Below are 20,156 nucleotides of genomic sequence, written 5' to 3' on the forward strand. Positions count from 1 at the left end.
TTAACCAGTTCGCTGTTAGGAAAATTGCAAACGTTTCATGCCAATTTTCGTGTCCAAAGGTAAACTTTTTGTGTCTAAAACTGGGCTCAGAATATTTCTTTCCCCCCTTTCACCAGCTGTGAAAAACTATTTAGAAGTTTTGTTCAAATCAGATTAAACATCTTACCTGTCACACTGAAGGATGCTGAATAACTACCCCCTAAGGAGCAACATAAAACACAAAGACTGTTGTAGTCCTTTAGAGCAGATATTTTTCCCTTTGCACCGAACCTCAAATCTATTACAATGTAAATGTAATTTTTAATTGTCAAGTAAAAGCTTTATTTAAAGTAAAAATAAGTGCATTAGCTAGTATTTGAAATGTCCTTGAATTTTCTTTTATTATTTTCTTGATGACCTGTAACAAAAATAGTAATAATTTCCCATATATTTTTGCATATTTAATTAAAAGATTTAATTTATTTATGTGATAAAAAGATCTTTTTTTACCTTAGATATTTAAGGTTCTTATTTTCTACAGCAAGGAAAGTTTCAATTATGTGAATTGCCTATTTCAAAGAGTAAGAAAAGTAAGCATTTTTAGCGGTTCTTGTTGAATATATTACTAGAGGAGTGCCCATTATTTTGAATAATGGACTGAAAATTCAACAATGTTCATAATAAAATTAAGCAGCAAATTTTTTATCATTAAAAATTTTTAAAATTATAATTGTTGCCGCTATCTTTATAATGCCATTAATATTCCCTTTTCCTTATTCTAGCCTCATACAAGTAAATAACTGCAAGAATTATATCCAGGACTATACATATTCAAGAATAGATAGAATATATGTATTCAAAAATTATTAATTCGATAAGGCTACCCTCATAAAACTTTTCAGTATCCTCAAAGTTTGATTAGTTGAAATAAAATACTTATCTAAATTAATTTTTAAGGTTTTGGTATAGGTAGGTTAAAAATATGAAGTACTCACATTATAGCTTGTATATTTTAAATAATATAATTATGTATAGAATCGAGTTTGTTTTTAAAATTAAGTGTTGTTTCAAATACTAAATTTTAACTGTTAGCATAAGTCTGTAAGTGATAAATATTGAGAAAATGTAACACTATGTAAAGAGTCATAAACATCATAAACACTGCGTTAAGAGTCGTGTATAAATGAGATACATCTGCATTTCATTGTTTGTTATAATACTAGTTATTTCCTAGCCGTTATAGCCATTTTCAGTTAATCTTTGGAATATGGTAACAGGTAGTTTGGTGACATTTTGGTAAGGCGATAAAGGTTACTAGCTAGTACTTTGGCAGTGTACATGGATAAAGTCAAGAGTGTGCACAATGCCATTTTTGTGCAATTCTGGGATTTTTTTTTAAGTGAAAATAGGTCGACGTGTACATGGATACCGCGTATGTGGAATTCTTAAAAATGCGGCAAGCAGTTTGCGATTCTGCACTTTCTCCCAAATTCCCACCTAATCTTCGTTATGATTAAGCACTTTTGTTCATAAAAGTTCTAGCATAGGCGTAATTCAGCTAGCAGATTGTTGGGAAAAAAATGTTGAATTAAAAAAAAAATGCCTTTACTTCGTGAAAGCAAAATGGCATCCAAACAAAAACTAGCAGGTTGCTGTAGCAGGGTTGGTTGCCAAATTTTTGCCAAAAAATTGCCAAGTTACCATAATCCAAAGATTAACCTCATTTTCCCTCCTTATTCTTTTTAACTCAAAAAATTTCCTTTACCAGAGGCTAGAATAAAAATTTTAAGAAATTCTCTCGGACCTCTTATTTACACAGATGTATATAAATCGTATGATCTTTTAGATGAACATAATTCTCAGAGTAATATTTTATGTCGCAATCGTATACCAGTTATTCCACTATCAAATATAGTTCTGTCGTACTTTCAACTTGGGGACCTTCACAGGAACTTCTTATACTTTTTACCATACAGCATACATATAAACTTACCTTATGCTACAGTACATTTTTTTTCCTGTCATCATATCAATACTGTCCTCTCAGTCTTGTTTGAAATAATGTTCAAAAAAGGACATTCTCATTTTAGATAATACTTTCGCATTAAAAAATAACTTGCTTATATCACAAAAAATATCATTAAAGTTACTCTTTTGTAACCTACATCACATTTTGTACAATAAAAACGAGTTTCTTTTCTTATTCTTTTATTGTCACTGTTCTCATGGCAGCAAATAAAACACCATAAAATTCAGTTCAAGAGCAGTATCGCAAAATAATTTTTAAATAAGCATATCTTTAGAATTTCTGATACACAGTCTCTCGCGCTGGAGATAAAAATGTTTTTTCTCTACAACGTTGTCATTGCTCACTTTGAAAGCCTTGAGTTTGTTAATCAAAAATCGTTAAAGATTTACAAAATATGAAATCGATAACAAATTTCAAATTTGAGCTTCCAGATGCCCATACTCGCAGGAGGATTACGTTATTCAAAATTGGATGGCTTTAGGTACTGTTGTTTTTACCACAGTGCGAGAGAGACATACATTTACGCAGATTCTTTATTATTTAATTTCCTTAAATATAGTACAGGATGATAGTATTTGGTGACAATTTGAAAAGTGAATCAAAGCGAAATTAATAGTCGTTCTAGGCAAATTGCCCCTTTGGACTAATAAATATTAATATTACAAGTTTTGAAAAATAAAATGTAGCTTCAAATCAGTTCAACAATGTCACTCTTAATTGTCGCAAGATAGTCATAATGAAATTTAAAGCAAGTAATATTTCCATCTGTGTAAGGCAAAGCGCTAAAATAAAATGCATATATTAAGTATAACATTTCAATGCAGTTCATAGTTCAGAGAATAATATACAGTTCATACCCTCAAGGAATTGTTAAGAATTGAAAAGATAGCATTCAAATCCCTTTGTTCGTTAATAGAAAGGGAGAAAGCTGTTGTGGATCTCGTAAGATATGTTGAGGGGGTAGCTACTCGACGAACGTGTCCCCATCCTTTAGTTTTCTGAAACAGTCCCACTGTGATCCTTATGCGACACCGCTGAGAAAATAAGTAACCCATCAATCACCACTTTTCATTTTCAACTCATTCTGTGGGGGTTGGAAAGAGTCGCTGCGAGGTACGTGTCTCGGAGTTTACAGTTTAGCCGAAATTTCACCCCGGCGAGAGTCTGCCGACGCTAACGGATGGCGATGCATTTCCTGTGAACGTACATCTCTCGGGGTGAACTGGTTAAACATGCTTTATAATATTACCACTATCTGCATTTCAACCCGTGCCTCTTTGAAACTGCATCTCATAAGCTGACTTTCCATTGCTTTTCAGATAAGTTACATTTTTTAGTCTCATAATAATTTCATTTGGAAAGATTCTGTTTGTTATGATATTCACTTATATTGGGTTGTCAACCACATGTGCAAGGTATCTTTCTTAGGGATGCAAGATAATGTTTTCATTTTTTTGTTCAAGTAATTTAAAAATTACGTGCATTAATGTGGTGTATGTGTAAAGCATATTTCCAATACATATTAAAATTTGATTATGCAATTTTTCCATTTTTAAGAAATTGCTTGAGGTGCAAGAACAAACTAAAATAATTTTTAGGGATGGAAGACATAAATAAAAAGGTTGAGAACCTGTGATTTATATGAAAATCATATCTATCACCAGGATAAACTGTTCCTTTTTGATGGATTTATAACCTTTTGGCCATTATTTGGCAGCAGAAAATGGGATCTTAATTTAGCACATTAATTTTTCGCTTAAAGTGTGATTACTACTGAAGAGAATCTGCAAGCTTATAATTCTCAGTACTGCTAATTTTAAAAAAATATATATGAAATTGCTCATTTAAAAAGAAACTTTGTGTTAAACATAGCTAATAAAATGCTGCAGATGAAAATAAAAATATGTAGAATAATATATTTTCCATAACTTCGAAATACTTTTCCATGCGTCCCCTGATGTTTACTTTTAAAAACAAAAATCTGGATGAATAGTTATATTCAGAATCTTGGTTTGCAGGCTTTTATTCATATATCATTTTCAATAATTTGTTATCAACTTTTGTTGTGGTTAGTAATATATTGTATTTCTTTGATTTTGAAAGGCACACACCTTCATTTCAATACCACAAACATACAACTTTGATTCTAAGCAAAGAGAATGTTCTAATATCTCTTTAGTAATTGATTGATTTGTTATTGACAGTGGTATCTATTGAAATGAAAAGAGCCCACTAGCAGTTGGGTTGCTAAAGTTGCTGAGCACTAGTACTTCAGTCTGGGGCTCAAATCCTGGCGAATAGGCTCGCTACATGGGTGTTTTCTTGGTTTTCTCAGTGTGTAACATATTATACGAGCCACTTTCCCTTACAATGTTCCACACAAAGGCATCCCTTCCCTTAGGCGGACAGCCCTCGATTGCTTTGCCATAATCAGATAAACTAAAACCAAACAACTGAAATTAGTGTTTTGGAAAAAGTAACTTGGTGTAGATAATAATTCAGAAATATTTGCAATTGTAATGTTACTCCACTTTCAGCGATATTTTAAGTTAAACACTATGTTCCCACATTTACAATTATTTGTGCAAAAGGATTTGCGATCAAAAATTATATACGCTTGTTAGAAAAATTCTGTTTACTGGCATTTAAAATACAATACTTTGTAGAGACATTAGGATTTTTTGGAAGAGGCCGGAGATATGAAAAATCAGCAATACCTTCGGCGGGAATCGAACCACGGACCTCTCAATTAAGCGCTGAGCGTGCAGACCACTACACCACGAAGCCTCGCTAAGATACTAAGTTGTTTTTGCTGGGTGTCTACTACACTGTGGTAGTACTTTCCGGTAGCAGTGAGAGAACTCACCTGAAGGACCTGGCTTTGTGGAGAACTCAAGTGCATCCTGTAGCAGGAGGAAGAGAAGAAAAAATGCTGAACTGGTCGCTCTCTGATGGCAGTAGAAATGAAGATGAGTAGTGGAAAAGATGAGAAAGCTTATGAAAATGCATGTAGAAGCTGAAGTCGCTTGGGTGGCGCCATCTCTTGTCAGTCGAGGAAAGTAAACCCAAAATCGAGGTTTAAGGTTAGCTGGGAGTTTAACGTCGTGCCATCAACCAGCACCAGATGGTCTTGAAATCGAGATTTAGGGGTAGCTGGTGTTGGTTTCTGGAACCATCTGTCGCCATCTGGTGTTGGTTTCTGGAACTGGACTATTTTGCTTCTGCAAAGTAGATTATCATCATAGCTGCCTGAAATCCAAGTCTTAACTTGTCTGCTGGGGTTTTTGCAGCCTGTATCTTTCCGATAATGGAAAAAGAGTATTTTTTAAAAACTTCATAATGTTCTCATCTTGAAGCCAAATTCGGTGGAGGTGAAATCTTATTTTGAAGTTTCTGGCTGTAGGAAATCTTCGGAATATTTTGCTTATCTGGATTGCTGTTTTTTTTTATCATTTCAGGAAAGTTGACATCACTAAGTTCAGGAGCTTTTGGCTGAGGTTTATGAGTTTTCTTTTCAAAACGTAGTCGATATTCACTACAACCACGATAGCTGCTTACGTGGTCAGAATTGCAAAAAATGCACTTTGGTTTTTCGTCCTTTTTTAGTTGACATTGGTTACTGTGCGGTCTAAATTTAGGTACATATTTAGTCACAAGAAACCTTGATAACACCAGTCAAATAATGACAGTGCGTCGCAGATGGAGTAGGTGAAATCTTGAAACATCGGAAAAGTCATTAATTAAATTTTGTGGTTTCCTCATGTATAGCATAGATACGAACCATTTCTCTAGAAAGTGCTCCATGAAGGCATCCCTTCCCTTATGCAGATAGCTCTCACGTGCGTTGTCAGAATCAAATAAACCAAAACCAAATGCTTTTCTTAGGTCGTGAGAGCTGTTTTACGAATGTTTTGCCGTAAATAATTTTTTAAAGATAGTTATTTTAACCTTTAATTAACCTCAGTCAGGATACAGAATAATATTGCGGTTTCAAAGTAGTTAAGTTTTGTAGTTCATTGACGTACATGATATGTAATCTGAATTTGATTAAATACAGGGAAACAGACAATAAATTTAATTATTACTAATCCATACCCTGATGAATACATAAAAGTCCAGCTTACATATCAAAGCAGGAGATGTGAAATCTCATCTTTGATATGTAAGCTGTTCTGATATTTTGATAGGCGATTCTCCTGTCATGCGAAGTCTCCTGTCATGTTCTGTGTGAAGTTAACATGAATGTTATAGCAAACGCAGAAAGAGAGAAGGCGCATCGCCGCTGTATAATGAAGACAACTACGAAACAGAAGAAATCTGTTTTATTAAGCAAAAATCAAGACTTCACGCAACTATTTTAGCAGACATCTGCAGGAGCAAAAAAATCTCTCCTGAACAAGAAAGTTTCCTAAGGGTTTGAAAAATCAAAGGAACAAACTACTGATGACGTAACCCGCTCAGGTAATTTGACATTTAGTTACGTTTTTCATGAAATTAATCAAGTTATCCCATGAAATTAAGCAGCATAAAAGCTTACTTCAGAAGCCATATATAGAACTTAGACCATTTCTGTTCTAAAAAATGTTGTAACGAGAGACAATTTTTCTATGCTTACGAGTAGCGACATTCACATTTCTCATTATTTCCCATAAAAGCCGATAGATGGCATCATGTGTTGCATTTCTATAGTTTTCGAAATTTTTCGCTGAATATTTGTCTTGATTTAAATTACTTTGCATCTGCAGTGAATTTTCTCGGTTGTGCTTCCCCCCCCCCATGTTGTTGACCAACTTTTGATCTCTTTGGGCACAATTTGTATTTTATTGTTATTTAATATATATATTGCCGTTTGAATCAAAATTGTCAGTTTATCTCGCCCTAGACAGAAATTCTGTAGGGTCACGCGGGTGCTATCTGCTCTGGATCAGCCTGTTTGATCGACGGAGCAGTTCACTTGCGATCACCGAGGTATAGCTGCATCCTAGTGTAATGAGTTGAACGATTTTCGGGTATGGCGGTGATGAAGTAACAAAAATGACGATATAGTGAAGTAATTCTAAGGCTAGCGATTGGTTGGAGGAATGGGGAGCAGACTCTGTTATGTAATTTTAACAGACAGAGCGAAATACTTGCTTTGGACTAAGAATAATTCAATTGTTGTTGTCAAGTCCATATTACATGAAACAATATTTGCCAGAGCCTACTCCGAATAGAGGTTCGGAGCCCTAATTTTAAGGGAGAGCATCCCACCCCTCTCCTCTTCCACCAATCCACACGACTTGACTTCCGGCTCGCCGCATATTTAGAGTGCCGCCATGCCGCACTGACACTATACATTTACAAACATCCATGTCTTCTCTGGGATTCAAACCCAGCACTACTAAGGTACTTCGGTACCGTAGTAGGTTCCCCTAACCACTATATCGTCTGGGCGACAATAATTCAGTTAATTAAAATAAATGTATTTCAAATGAACATGGTTAGATTAGGTTAATTGATTAAGCTGAAGGAACACGCAGAGACTTATCTGGAACCTATAGAGAAAGAAGCTTTCATGGAAGATGTTTTAAGGGCAACTGGCTCGTATTTACTTTACACATGGGGAAAATCACGGAAACTTTCTTGAAGCCAGCTCCTACGCAGGTATATGAACCCAGGTCGAACTACCAGTGCTCATCGACCAGAGCGATAGCTGGTGGGCAGGTGAAACATAGAGAAGGGTAACAAATTAATCAGCTTAATTTTAAGCTAAATTTTTGACGGAATAGACTGCTAGCAGCAAAAGTCAGCTTCAATCCGGAATAAAAAGTAAGTTATCAGAAAAGCAGCGGTGAGCTGTGCATGCAAGTGGCTATATTCGGAATTAGTTTTGCTTCCCCGCAATTTCCAATATTTTTCCTGTTAGCTCGAGACTGGAGATTGTACTACCCTTTGTCCATAACATTCTGCTCGAAGGATGTCACCACGAGCCATGAAGAGGAGTTGATATGTTCCTTTGAAAAGCGTTTAAGTGCGATGCGAAAGGCGGTACTTATAAGGAAACGAGTTCAGGCGCGGTATGTTACGGACCGCGGAAGACCGCTCCAGTTAACCCAGTTTCAACTTCTTGCCACGTACCTCGTTTTTTCTGGTTATAAGAACCATCTTAGATTTTTTTTTTTTTTTTTTTTTTTTTTTTTAACTTAGAGTGCTCTTTTTATTTGATAGTTATTGTGTTTGTCGTTGTTTTCTTTGTACTTCTTCAATTATCGCTCTTATACAGATTTCGTGGTATGTATTTTTAAGCAGCAGAAATCAAGCTTGTAAAATATTGAGCTGTGCAAATAAATGTATATACATTTATAATATAAAAAGACAAGAAAACTGCAGTTGTAAGGAGGAACCATTCCAAAAGGAACCAATGAAACAGCCTTGTTGGCTGAGCTCAAAACAGTTGTCATAGTCCTCAATAAATTATTTAATTTAAAGAAAGAAATTCATAAGCCAAATATTCAGATATGAAGTTTTAAGTTGCCATAAAGCATCTAAATATTAGAAGGTTTTACTAATCCTAGGTAGCACAATGGATAATATACAAATCACCTCGCATCTAAGAAAGCGAGATCAAATATCGGCCATGATTTTATACTATGAAAGATTCGTTTTTTAGTGCTCTCTTCAACTAATGAGTCTGAGCTCGAATATTTGATTTCAAATAATCCCACTAAACACTATCTGTACGTTTTTTATTTTAACAGAGTTCTTTTTTTTAATCGGTAAAAAAAAATGGGGCCGGAGTATCCTGAGCTAATTTTTAATTGAACGCCAAAGACCTAAAATTGTATGCTTTTCAACAAGGTGGGTTAAAATTTTAATTAAAGCATGCTTTCTAAACAAACCTGAAAACTGAATTCTATCTCTATTATTAGATTAGTTATTTTATTGATGCTCGAATTTTCAGAGATATCGTGAATATCAAAATGTTTCGCGAATGTTCGCATTTACCACTCTAACTATCCATTGTCACAGGAGACCTAAATCGTCTAGTAGTCGCCTTAGAGAGGGTTCACTGCAAATGAATTTTTTAAATCATAGTGTCCCAACCTTTCAGCATTGCGACTCACAGGTGTCAGCTGTAATTAATTGAGATCCGCAGTTGCAGTTGCAACTGCTCGTGATTAACGTTGCGACAATTTAGTTTTATTATAATTAACAAGTTATTTTAATTTTTTTACACCTTTACTGTTCTTCAGTCACGCAACTCGTACTTTCTAGAAAATTATGTAGATTTTAAATGGCAAGCGTCTGTGTAGTTAATTATGGCAAAGCGCTCAAGAGCTATTTGCATAAGGGTTGGGATGCCTTCATGGAGGACTTAAAAAAAAAAAAAAAAAAAAAAAAAACTAGCTTTATCTACGTTACACATAGGGAAAACCATGAAGCCAGTCTGTTCGCCTATGACCGAACACAGGTCGAATTACCAGTGCTCAGCTGCTAGTAGGCCTGTTTAAATCGCAACTCGAGTATGTGTGAGCAAGAAAAGGAGCAGAGCTCGGAAAACTGAATTAACTGATTTGGTGAATGGCTGATTATAAACTTTGCCTTTATTGAAGATTTCCAGTGGAGTAAGTAGCCAAATTGTTAGGGTGTGACTGAAACTTAAACCCGTTATTATCCGCTAGGAAGTTGTAGTTCCTATCAGTCTAAACTGAACTGTGAATTCATTGAGCTTAAATTTAATTCCACATTTAATGTCAAGTGGACTGTTACCTTGCAGTGTTTTTATAAGTTAAGACCTGAAGTAGACGTCTATTAAAGCTATTCTGCCGCCCAACCGGTATAGTGGTTAGCGTCGCTGACTGCCGTGCCGAAGGGTCCGGGTTCGAATCCCGGAGAAGGCATGGATGTTTGTAAATGTATAGTGTGGGTGCGGCATGGTGGCACTCTAAATATGCGGATAGCCGAAAGGTCTCTCTTGTGGGTTCATGGAAGGGGAGAAGTGTGGGAGACCCTCGGACCCTTTCCCCCCAGGGTGCTGTCCATCGAAATTGGGGGCGGAACAGAGCTAAATCGCACTGTCACTTGAAAGGTGCTCATGGCTGTTACGAAGAGCAGGCGTATTCTTGCGCTGCTTGCCACGAGGAATTTCCTGGGCTGGCTACGTCAGACAAGTGAGCTTAAAAGTAACAACAACAAAGCTAATCTGATTTTATTCAGTGTTTGTGTTTTCAATGAAGTGCACTCCAATCACTTCGAGAAAAATCATGACAAATTTATCTGTTAGGATTCACGCATAGTTGTAAGGTGATTTTTGAAGCACACAAGAAATGCAAGCTTAATACAGGTGTCATAACGTGAATACGAGCAGGTTTCTTTTATAAAGTTCTCCACCCAAGCGTCCTTCCCCATGACAGATAACCCTTGTGTGTTTACCATATTCAGATATGCTAACGTAACCTAACCTAAAGACTTCAGAAATTTTTCATGACTCCCTGCTGAGTAGTTCATAGAAAATTCTATGTTACAGTGTTTAAATAAGGTTAGGTTAGTTATTCGAATATGGCAAAGCACACGAGGGCTACCTGCCAAAGGGAAGCAATGCCTTAATGGAGGATTTCTTACGGAAAACTGAACACATTCCCGTTATACATGGGAAAACATAGGAATCAGCCGCGTAACCAGCATGTTCTCGCCAGGGCTCGAAGGCAGGTCGAACTACTAGTATTCAGAGGTCTTAACTACTCGGCTACAGATGGTGCCGACATGCTCAAGTAATAAAAAATATTTTAAATTATTGTATAGTAACTCGTTGAAGTAAATTTTCGAAACTATAATTACATATAGTTATTGCTTATTGTTTTATTTATTTGGTTGTTTATTTAAGTGAATTCTTTCCCTACGAAACAAAATCAGGATTTCTTGGTGACTAACACATTTATCAATATTCTCTGTTTCTTTAGGAGGATGTTCCGATGTATGCAAACAAAGAAAGAACTTTCAGTCATGTTTAAAATGTTATCTTTCTTAAACGTGATTTTAACAAATATAACAATTTCACTTTGGAGGGCTGAAGAAAATTATTTCTGTCTGGGGCAGTAGGAACGGACGGGACACTTGGTGTTTTCAAAACAATGAATATGTTTGAAAGATACGGCTTGCCAGATGTAGCAGCGGCATAAATGGTAGTTATGTGGACATTAATTTTCTCTAATCTACATTTTTCTTCCGATAACAAATATTTGCTCTGAACGATTTCTTTATAATCACTTTAATGCAGCATTTTAGAACAGATTTATTCATCTAAATTTTTTGTCCCCATAGTCTAAAATTTGTTTTTCCAACCGTCGACCAATCAGAGCGAAGCTAAAACGAAGCGGCGTTCTACAGAAGATTTTGCTGTAACAAAACAAGCAGAGCTAACGCGGGAAATCAATCGAGCAGGAGAACAGCACCGGAAAGTTGAAGACACATTCACGCATGCGCAAATTTAGCTTCTCTCATTGGCCACGGCTTACACACCGTTCTCGGAAGTGTGAACGGAATTTTCGTATTTTATGCCCTTTACGCCGCCGTCTGAACGCAGCCTAAGCGGCTTAATTTTAGGAACTTGGAACGTGTTCGTTCTAAGACAACACCGTCTCGAAGTTATGTGGTAACTAGCTAGAAGGTGTTAGAGTTGCTAGCCTTAAGGAAGGACTCGCACTTGGCAGCGATGGATATAAGTGAGGGCACACTTCGCATTTTTCTCAAAGAATGGCAGAAAGTTTTAAAACTCATCATTTTATCATAACATATATTACTTACATAATCTATAGGATATGATAAAAGTACCTCAAAAATGTTAAATTTAAATTCAAATGAATAAACTTGTAAAAATAAATAGTGCTTTTCAACCCATGAAAATCAAATAGAATAGTGAAAGCATAGCATTGAGTTTCCTGTAAGTTGAGTAATATTGCGTCATTCTGTACATACCAACTAGAGTGACACAAGTCGAATTATAGTTTTATTTACCTGAAAAAGCGCTGAAAGCTCGGCTATTTCTGCTTAGTTCGTCGAAATTTTGAAACGGCTAGTAAACACGGAGAAAGTACGATTGAAGAAAGACAAATTATATTCCTTTTATATAATCAAAATAAATCACTGAAAGAAACTGGTAAAATAGTGGATAGGAGTCGATACATAGTAAGAGGTGTGATACAAAATATAAAATCGTCTGGTGAAGTGGTAAATGCACCAAGAAGTATTTATATTAATTATAAAAAAATAGTGATTATAAAATATTGATTATAAAAATTATGCTATGATTTAATATGATTATCTTTGTTGAATATAAAAGCGTACAGATATAGTTAGTTTAATTACATGTAGAGACACGCACTTCGCATTTTTTCTCCGGTGAAAAAATACCTAGGCACGGTTCTGATACTATGTAATTATTCACAAATATCGACACAAACATGAAATTGTTAGAAAAAGGGTAATACTATTTTTAGAATAGACAGGGAAATACCCAAATTAAAATTAAACATTAAGGGGCTATTGCTAAAAAGCTGACTCGAAGAGAAGAGAGAATAGTTGTCGATATTGTTGAATCCAAAAATTTTTCATATGTTACCATAACAACACTCAAGGACGATTTTAACAAAATTCATCCAGAACTATCTGCAGAATTCTTTATTGGACTGGTTACTTACTGGGCTCCTTCAAATTTAGAGTAGTGCCAGAAGAAAATCATATATTAGCAAAGCCAATCGAAAGAAAAGGAACACTCCCTTTTTCAAGGGAACATTTGAATAAAGGTAGTGCAGTTAGATCGAATGTATTGTTTTCTGATGAGAAATTCTCACTAATTCGTTGCAATTGAAGGAATTTAGTTTGGAGACAACCGAAAACTGAGGTTTGAGAAAAGCATGTTGAAGTAACAGTAAAATATGAGGGCAAAATTATATTAGTGTGGGGTTGTATTGTCGGGGGCAGGTATCGGCAATCTTGAGTTCATTAATGGCACACTAGACCGCTATGTCTATTTGAATATAATGAAGAACAATCTTCAACAAAACACCCTAAGTTCATGTATGCAACAACTTCTACTTCCAACAGGACATTGATTCCAACCATACGGGACATATTACTCATCTGTCGTTGCTCTGTCACACACCCCATACTCTTATTCATTCAGCTAAATCCCTTGACTTAAAATCCTGTCCAACATTTACGGAAAGAATTTGACAGCAGGGTAAGGAAACACGATATACTGAGTGTGGATTATAAGAAAGACTTCTCCCAGAAGAATGGCACAAAATTTCTTCTGAAACAAAGAAAACATTGGTGAATTCCACGCCAAATAAGCTCAAGCCTGTTATCAAAACCAGAGGCTTCGTCACAAAATTATTGACTGCATTTTATTCTGATATTTTCATCATTGTACTTTCAGTTTTGTCCTTCATTTGAAAATGCTAAAATGGTCTGTTTATTTTTGTAAGTCCATTAATTTAAATTTTACTTTAAAATCTTGTAGTTATTTTTATTCAAGCGGTCTAGAAGTAGATATCAGGCCTCTGCCGGCAATGACTCTCTAAGGGCTGTTTGTGTCGTTTAGTTTTAGTTATTTTTATAATATTTCAAAGATTACATAAATGATATATGTTTTGATAAAAATAATTAATTTAAAGCTTTTTAACCCTTTTTTGGGGGTGGGAACTACAAAGTGTGCGTTCACTTAGATCGAGTTTCCTCTTACTAAAATGTCTTACAGAATTGCATGAAAAATTCTATATCAAACTTCTTTAGAATACTTTAGAATTATGAACTTTAATTTGTGGTCTGTTTTTTTGTTAGTTAGAGCAGAGATCTTATGTAAAATTCTGTAAATTTTAGATGTAGCTTCTATAGAATTATGTATAGAGATTCTATAGTGGTATGTGTTCTATAGCGATTTGTGGATATATTCTACGAAAACTTGCGTAGTTTTTCCAACGATCCAACGCATGAAGTCAACTAATGGAATGCTACTAAAGATATCAAATCCAGTTTATATACAATTTGGCCTATAGAATTCTAAGCAAGATTCCTCTCTTTAATTTTCTATAAAATATCCTTATAAAAACTTTGCATATTTTAAAAACATTACAAAGTCCGCAAAGTTTTCTTTTGGAATTAAAAAGAATAAATTAAACTTTCATTATTAAGTAGAATTTTTAAACCAAATTTTGAAATGATCTATGACATGAAGAAGGAAAAAAAATTTTCGGATCAGATATGATTTTTTTCTTATAATATTACAATAGCCTTTTAATTAAAAATATTCAAATAAAAATAAATGCATTTTAAATTTTAATTAAAATTAGGTAACCATTTCTCTTATCAGGGGTACATGTAGAGTAATTAAAATTATTAATTTCAGAATTATAGCTAATTTTATGATTTTAGTTGATTTTACGCTTTTAAAAGATTTAATTTTTTTTTGTAATACACTCTTAGACAAAAAAAAAAAAAAAAAAAAAATGACGCACCGAGAAGATATAAAGCAACTTGGACACAAATTGATATGCATACAGGTTTCGACGGAAAATGCAAAATTTTACATTTTGGCTGCCAATGAATGAACGGTTGTCGCTACAGCGCATCTGATCTGCGCAACTGGCAGGCTATTTAAGAGGAGAAATTACGATTCCAGGCCATAAATTCTTCACGAATATCATTTCGTGTACTCTGGTAGACAGACAGTAACTATGCCTCGCATACAGGTGCGCGAACGATATGCGCAGATGTCAGAATTTGAGAGAGGTCGTGTAGTTGGACTCAAAGAAGCCAGTTGGTCTTATCGGAGAATAGCTCGACATTTGAGGAGGAGCAATGACACTATTAGACGATGTTGGCAGGAATGAGTGAACAATGGCCGCACACAGCGTCAAGAAGAAACGACAGAACCTGAAGACCGAGCAATCGTCAGAGCGCCATTCACAGCCCCAGATGCATCATTATCATCGATTGTACGTGCAACTAGTGCTTCACTGACCGCAAGTACCATTCATAGACATTTCACAGAAAGGGGGCTGAGGTCACGCCTCTCCTTGCGCCGACTACCACTGACCTCTGTACAACGTCAAGCCCGTTTGCAGTGGTGTGGGGCTCATTCGCACTTGGAATGTCACTGAGTGGAGTAAAATAGCCTTCAGTGATGAGTCCCGCTTTGAACTGAGCCCTGATGACCAGCAAAGTCGAGTCTGGAGACATCCCGGACAGCGGTGTGATACCAATCTGACTGTCTTCCGGCAGACAGGCCGACAACCATGAATGATGGTCTGGGGTGCCATTTCATTTCATAGTAGGATCCCTTTGGTTGTCATCCGTCGCAATCTTACAGCACAGCGGTACGTCGACGAAGTTCTAAGGCCCGTTGTGTCGCCCTTCATGTCACGCCTTCCTTGGACTTACATTTCAGCAATATAATGCTCGCCCCCCACACTGCATATGTTTGCACTGCTTACCGAACATTACCTTGGCCAGCAAGTGCGCTGGATCTTTCTTCTATTGAGCACGTTTGGATCATTATGGGCGGTGCCCTCCAACCAGCTCGGGATGTTGACGATCTAATGCGCCAGCTGGACAGAATTTGGCAGGATATCCCTCAGGAGGACATCCAGAACCTCTATCCAATCGATGCCAAGCCGAATAACTGCTTGCATAAGGGCCAGAGCTGGACAAACGCGTTACTGACTTTTTCACTTTGTGAAGTTCTATCACTTCAAGAAATCATCTAATTTTTCTCAAACTGTAATCATTTGGTTTTCTGTACATGTACATCACTTCTACCGATTTTCGTCGCATTCGGAAAACTAACAATTCCGTAGTATACTTGGCTTTTTAAATAAGTCTATGAAGGCTTTATAAAATTTCTATATGATTTTGCATATATAGAATTTCTATGAATTTTTATACAATTTTGTTCTGTGATAGCTTTATAAAATTTCTGTAGTTTTATAGAGAAGCATTTCTATGCAAGATTACCAGTAATGTTCTATAGGAATTTCAATAGCTCTAGCAGCCTATACCAAAATTTTTTATAAGGCTCCCTTTCTTGAGGCAGTCAATAGTACATTCGATCTGAGCAAGGACTGCATCATCCGTAGAAATATGAACCGTCTTATCTCTGTTAAAGTGGCTAAGATTGTTAATTTTTCTTTCATTCATCTTAATAATAGCTAAGTAAACCAGACATTATTGTTCAGTTGTAATATCAGAACAATCCATCAGGATATTTTGAGATAACAGCTTCACCATTAAGCCTGGCAGTGGAGGTAGGGGTGCAGTCAAGAGCTGAAACATGATCACTGCTCATCGTGAACAAGAACGAGAGAGCACTTTCACGAATAAAGGAAGAGTAGACACAAATAATGACAGCAGTTTTGATCAATAAATAGCATAATCTGTTCGTTTATGAGACCACAGTACTGTGTTACCTTTAACGTTCAAGTAAATGATAACCAAAATTATGTTGCTGTATATATAAGGGAAGGTATTATTACTTGATTGTGTGAGTCACGTTTTAAAATTCGAGAAAGTTCAAGAGCCTAAAATCCGTATTTAATTCTCTTTAACGCTTTAAAGAGAGTGAAACAGTTTGTTTTATTAAAACTTTGCTATGGAGTATATTAATGAGAATTTCACGTTTTTGTGTAATTAATGCAGTTACATATAAACATTGCAGGGTTTATATTTATTTTAACTAACATTTATTTTAAGCTATCTTTCCTGTCAAGCCTTTGCTTTCCCCTAGAATTGCCAATGCCAGAGTATGTAAATTGTAGTAGAACGCGCAGTATATTCAAATTTTAGCAGAAGTAAGTTAAGTTTAAATAGAAAAGAAACGAGTTTGTAAGTGTGCTTCTTGAATCGCGAACGTGAAGGTTGCTAGGTAGAAATTTAAGACCCGCGCGTTTCGGTCTGTGTGCCTATCTCGGCAGTTCGCTGAATCTTTCAACTGCTTAATCAGTAAGCTCGCTGAATCTCAGCTGTATTTTAGAACGCGGTTATGATAGTTACGATTTCAGAGCCTCGTAGGTAGTGATCTTGTTGTTTATTCATCCTGTCATTAATTTTTAGTTTCACGTTTCTGTTTTTGTTAAACCGCCGGGTCGGCGTAGTTTGTGAGCGTCAAGTGAACGCAGCTGTTATTTCTAAAGTGGAATAAAAAGGGCTTTAAACCCTTCTTACGTGTTTGTGTAAATTTACATTTCATAGCAGTCACTACCGCAGTTGCTGACAAGTTGGGGCCACACAATACTACATTGGCGCCCGAACATCTTACGAACTCAGATGGCCGATAACTGGATGGAAGCTCCTGTACAACTCCAACAGCAAGAAATGGCGAACCAGTTAGAAGGGTTTTGATACCTGGTCCAAACGATGAGAGCATCTATCAAGCCAAACGTCAATTTCGACGGAAAAAATTCGGTGGCGATATTCTTAGAAGGCCTCGAAAATCACTTCCAGTTATACCCTGTGCCTGAAAGACAAAAAGTCGCCATTGCCACATCTGCACTAAGAGGGCAGGCCTCACTATGGTGGAAGAGTATAGGGAAATTTTTATTAGGAGAATTCGGAGGCCAAACATATACCTTTGAAAATTTTAAAATATCATTATTAAAGGCCTCCCCACAGTGAAAGACCGAGCAAAGCTAGAAGCCGAACTGTATAGTTTTTATCAACATAATATGGAAGATTTGACGGACTTTATTCTGCGAAAAGTTAAGCTGACAGACATGCTGTATGGAAAGAAACCCGACACGGAGATAATTGAAATAATTTTACCAAGATTGCTACCTGCTGTCCAAGATTACTTGGAAATCCGAAATCCAAGCACCTTGCAGGAACTATTCGAGTTGGCGGTCAAGTTCCAAAACCGAAGAATAGCGGAAAAATCTAGAGGGGCATTGTATTCTCAAGGTCCCCGAAGGCAATTCTCAAATCAACAGACCGGAAACACAAATCGCTCTTATGGGGGAAAGAGCTATCAAGCCAACTCATCGAAGCTCGAAGGTCAAGGCACAAAAAGGAAATTTGAAAAAAAACCGTCCGCGTACCCAAAAGACTGAAGTTGAAAAGAAAGCTTTAAACGATTAGAGGGCCTGTAAAAGCGAGGGTCCAGACCCCGGAAGTTTCGAAAAAACCCTCAAGAAGATATCTAAATAGGGTCGTGGTAAAGAATTCACAATTACCAATTATACGAGTCCTGGTTGGTGATGTACCAGTGGAAGCCCTCATTGATACAGGGGCAGAAGATAATTTTATGAATGATAAATTTTTCAATAAGAATTTTAATAGATTACAGTTATTTAAAAATAAAAACACAGAAATTATAGCGGCCCAAGGAAAAATCTGTCAATGTATCGGGAAATTATCATTAAAAATAGAGATAAAAGATGAGAGCCTTAAAGTATTAATTTTTGTGGTGAAAAATTTACACAATCCAGTCATCTTAGGCATGGAGTTCTTAAAGGCCGCGAAAGCCAAGCTAAATTTTCAGGAGAATTCGATCATGCTGGAAATGGATCGGAGGGTGGTGAAGCCAGTGGAAGAACCTCAGCTAGTCTTGAGCAATTTGAGTGTCCATGAAAGCCAAGCCATCCAGCAAGTGGTGAGTACTTTTTCAAATTTGTTTTCAGAACGGCCTGGTAACTGTCAAATTGTAACACATAATATACAACTAACTGCCGATAAACCCTGTAGGACTAAACCCTACCGGTATGAACAACAGAAAGAACAAATTATTGAGGAACATATTAAGGAAATACTGCAGAACTAGATAATAACGCCCATAAATAGTGAGTACGCGAGTCCAGTCGTACTATGTAGGAAAAAGAACGATTTCCCTCTTTCAGATAAAAGGGCTTGGATATTTGCTATCGATTACAGGAAACTCAATAGTATTACTAAGTTCCCGGTTTACCCTTTGCCGGTAATAGAGGAAATTATTAGAAAGATTAAGTCTACGAGATACATGACTACGTTGGACTTAACGTCTGGCTACTATCAAATAGCTATGAGACCTGAAGATATACATAAAATCTGGTTTATCACAAAATCGGGCACTTATGCATTTCTACGCATGCCCTTTGGGTTGTGTGGGGCCCCGTCAACATTCCAGAGAGCTATGGACATTGTTCCAAAGCCTGTCCTAGGAAAATCGAGTTTAATCTATAATATATTAATTATAACGAGTAGTACGTTGGAGCAACATATTAAAGACTTGGAAGAGGTTTTGAAATTATTAAAAGAGGCCGGTCTTACAATTAACGCCTCAAAATGCAAGCTCGCGACTAAAGAACTTAAATATCTGGGTTATGAAATTTCGCAAAAGGGTATAGAAACTCAGGATTCAAAAATAAAAGCCATCAAGAATTTCCCATCTCCCAATACCGCCAAGAAACTTTCTTCTTTCCTTGGGTTATGTTCTTATTATCGGTCGTTCATAAAAGATTTCGCGAATATTGTTGAACCACGTAAACTTACTTTTTTTTCTTTTAATTACTAAAAAGTAATTAAAAGAAAAAAAAGTAAGTTTACGTGGACAGCAGAAGCAAATACAGCATTTGAAAGGTTAAAAGAAGCACTCATCAATGCCCCTGTTTTGAAATTCCCGGAAGGGGACAAAAACCTGGAAATTGCAGCAGATGCGTCGGACTACGCCGTAGGTGCGGTTCTCATGCAGAATGGCCATCCTTTGGCATTATTTAGTAAAACCTTAAATTCTACGCAAAGGAGTTATACAGCTACAGAGAGAGAAACATTAGCCGTATTAATGGCTGTACAGAAATTTCGAGTTTATTTTCGGCAAAGTGCCAGTAACAGTCTTTTCGGATCATGCAGCTGTTGGTAGACTTTACTCGGGGAAAAACCTAACGCCCAGGTTAATAAGATGGGCTTTAAAACTTCAAGAATATAATCTAATAATTAAATATAAACCAGGGAAAGAAAATAATGTAGCTGACGCACTATCCCGAATAAAACTGGACGATGAAGGGAATGAACTCAAATGCGCTGTGTTGACTTCTAAAATTTTAGATTCTAGAGAAACAATTATTGCTGAATTGAAAGCTGATCCTGAATTTGGAAGTATTTATGCTTATTTAAAAGACCCCGAAATCTTTGAACATACAGATGT

At 36.2% G+C, this 20,156-nt stretch overlaps 1 long non-coding RNA gene across 2 annotated transcripts in view; it reads right to left on the reverse strand.

The window, feature by feature from the left end:
- Window positions 1–299: 299 nt before the first annotated feature.
- The window catches only part of LOC146993255 (uncharacterized), a 44,624-nt gene continuing 24,767 nt past the window's right edge, over window positions 300–20,156 (reverse strand). The window contains exons 3-4 of one of the 2 annotated variants that reach the window (XR_015038522.1): window positions 490–548; window positions 306–397 (exon numbers count right to left, since the gene is read on the reverse strand). This is a non-coding gene — a long non-coding RNA (uncharacterized LOC146993255). Of the gene's footprint in view, window positions 398–489; window positions 549–20,156 lie in introns of both variants that reach the window. The other variant, XR_015038523.1, reaches the window with a different exon arrangement.

Source organism: Stegodyphus dumicola, chromosome X1, assembly GCF_044657685.1.
Source record: "Stegodyphus dumicola isolate Sdum_Otavi_A_Nest chromosome X1, ASM4465768v1".
NCBI lineage: Eukaryota > Metazoa > Arthropoda > Arachnida > Araneae > Eresidae > Stegodyphus > Stegodyphus dumicola.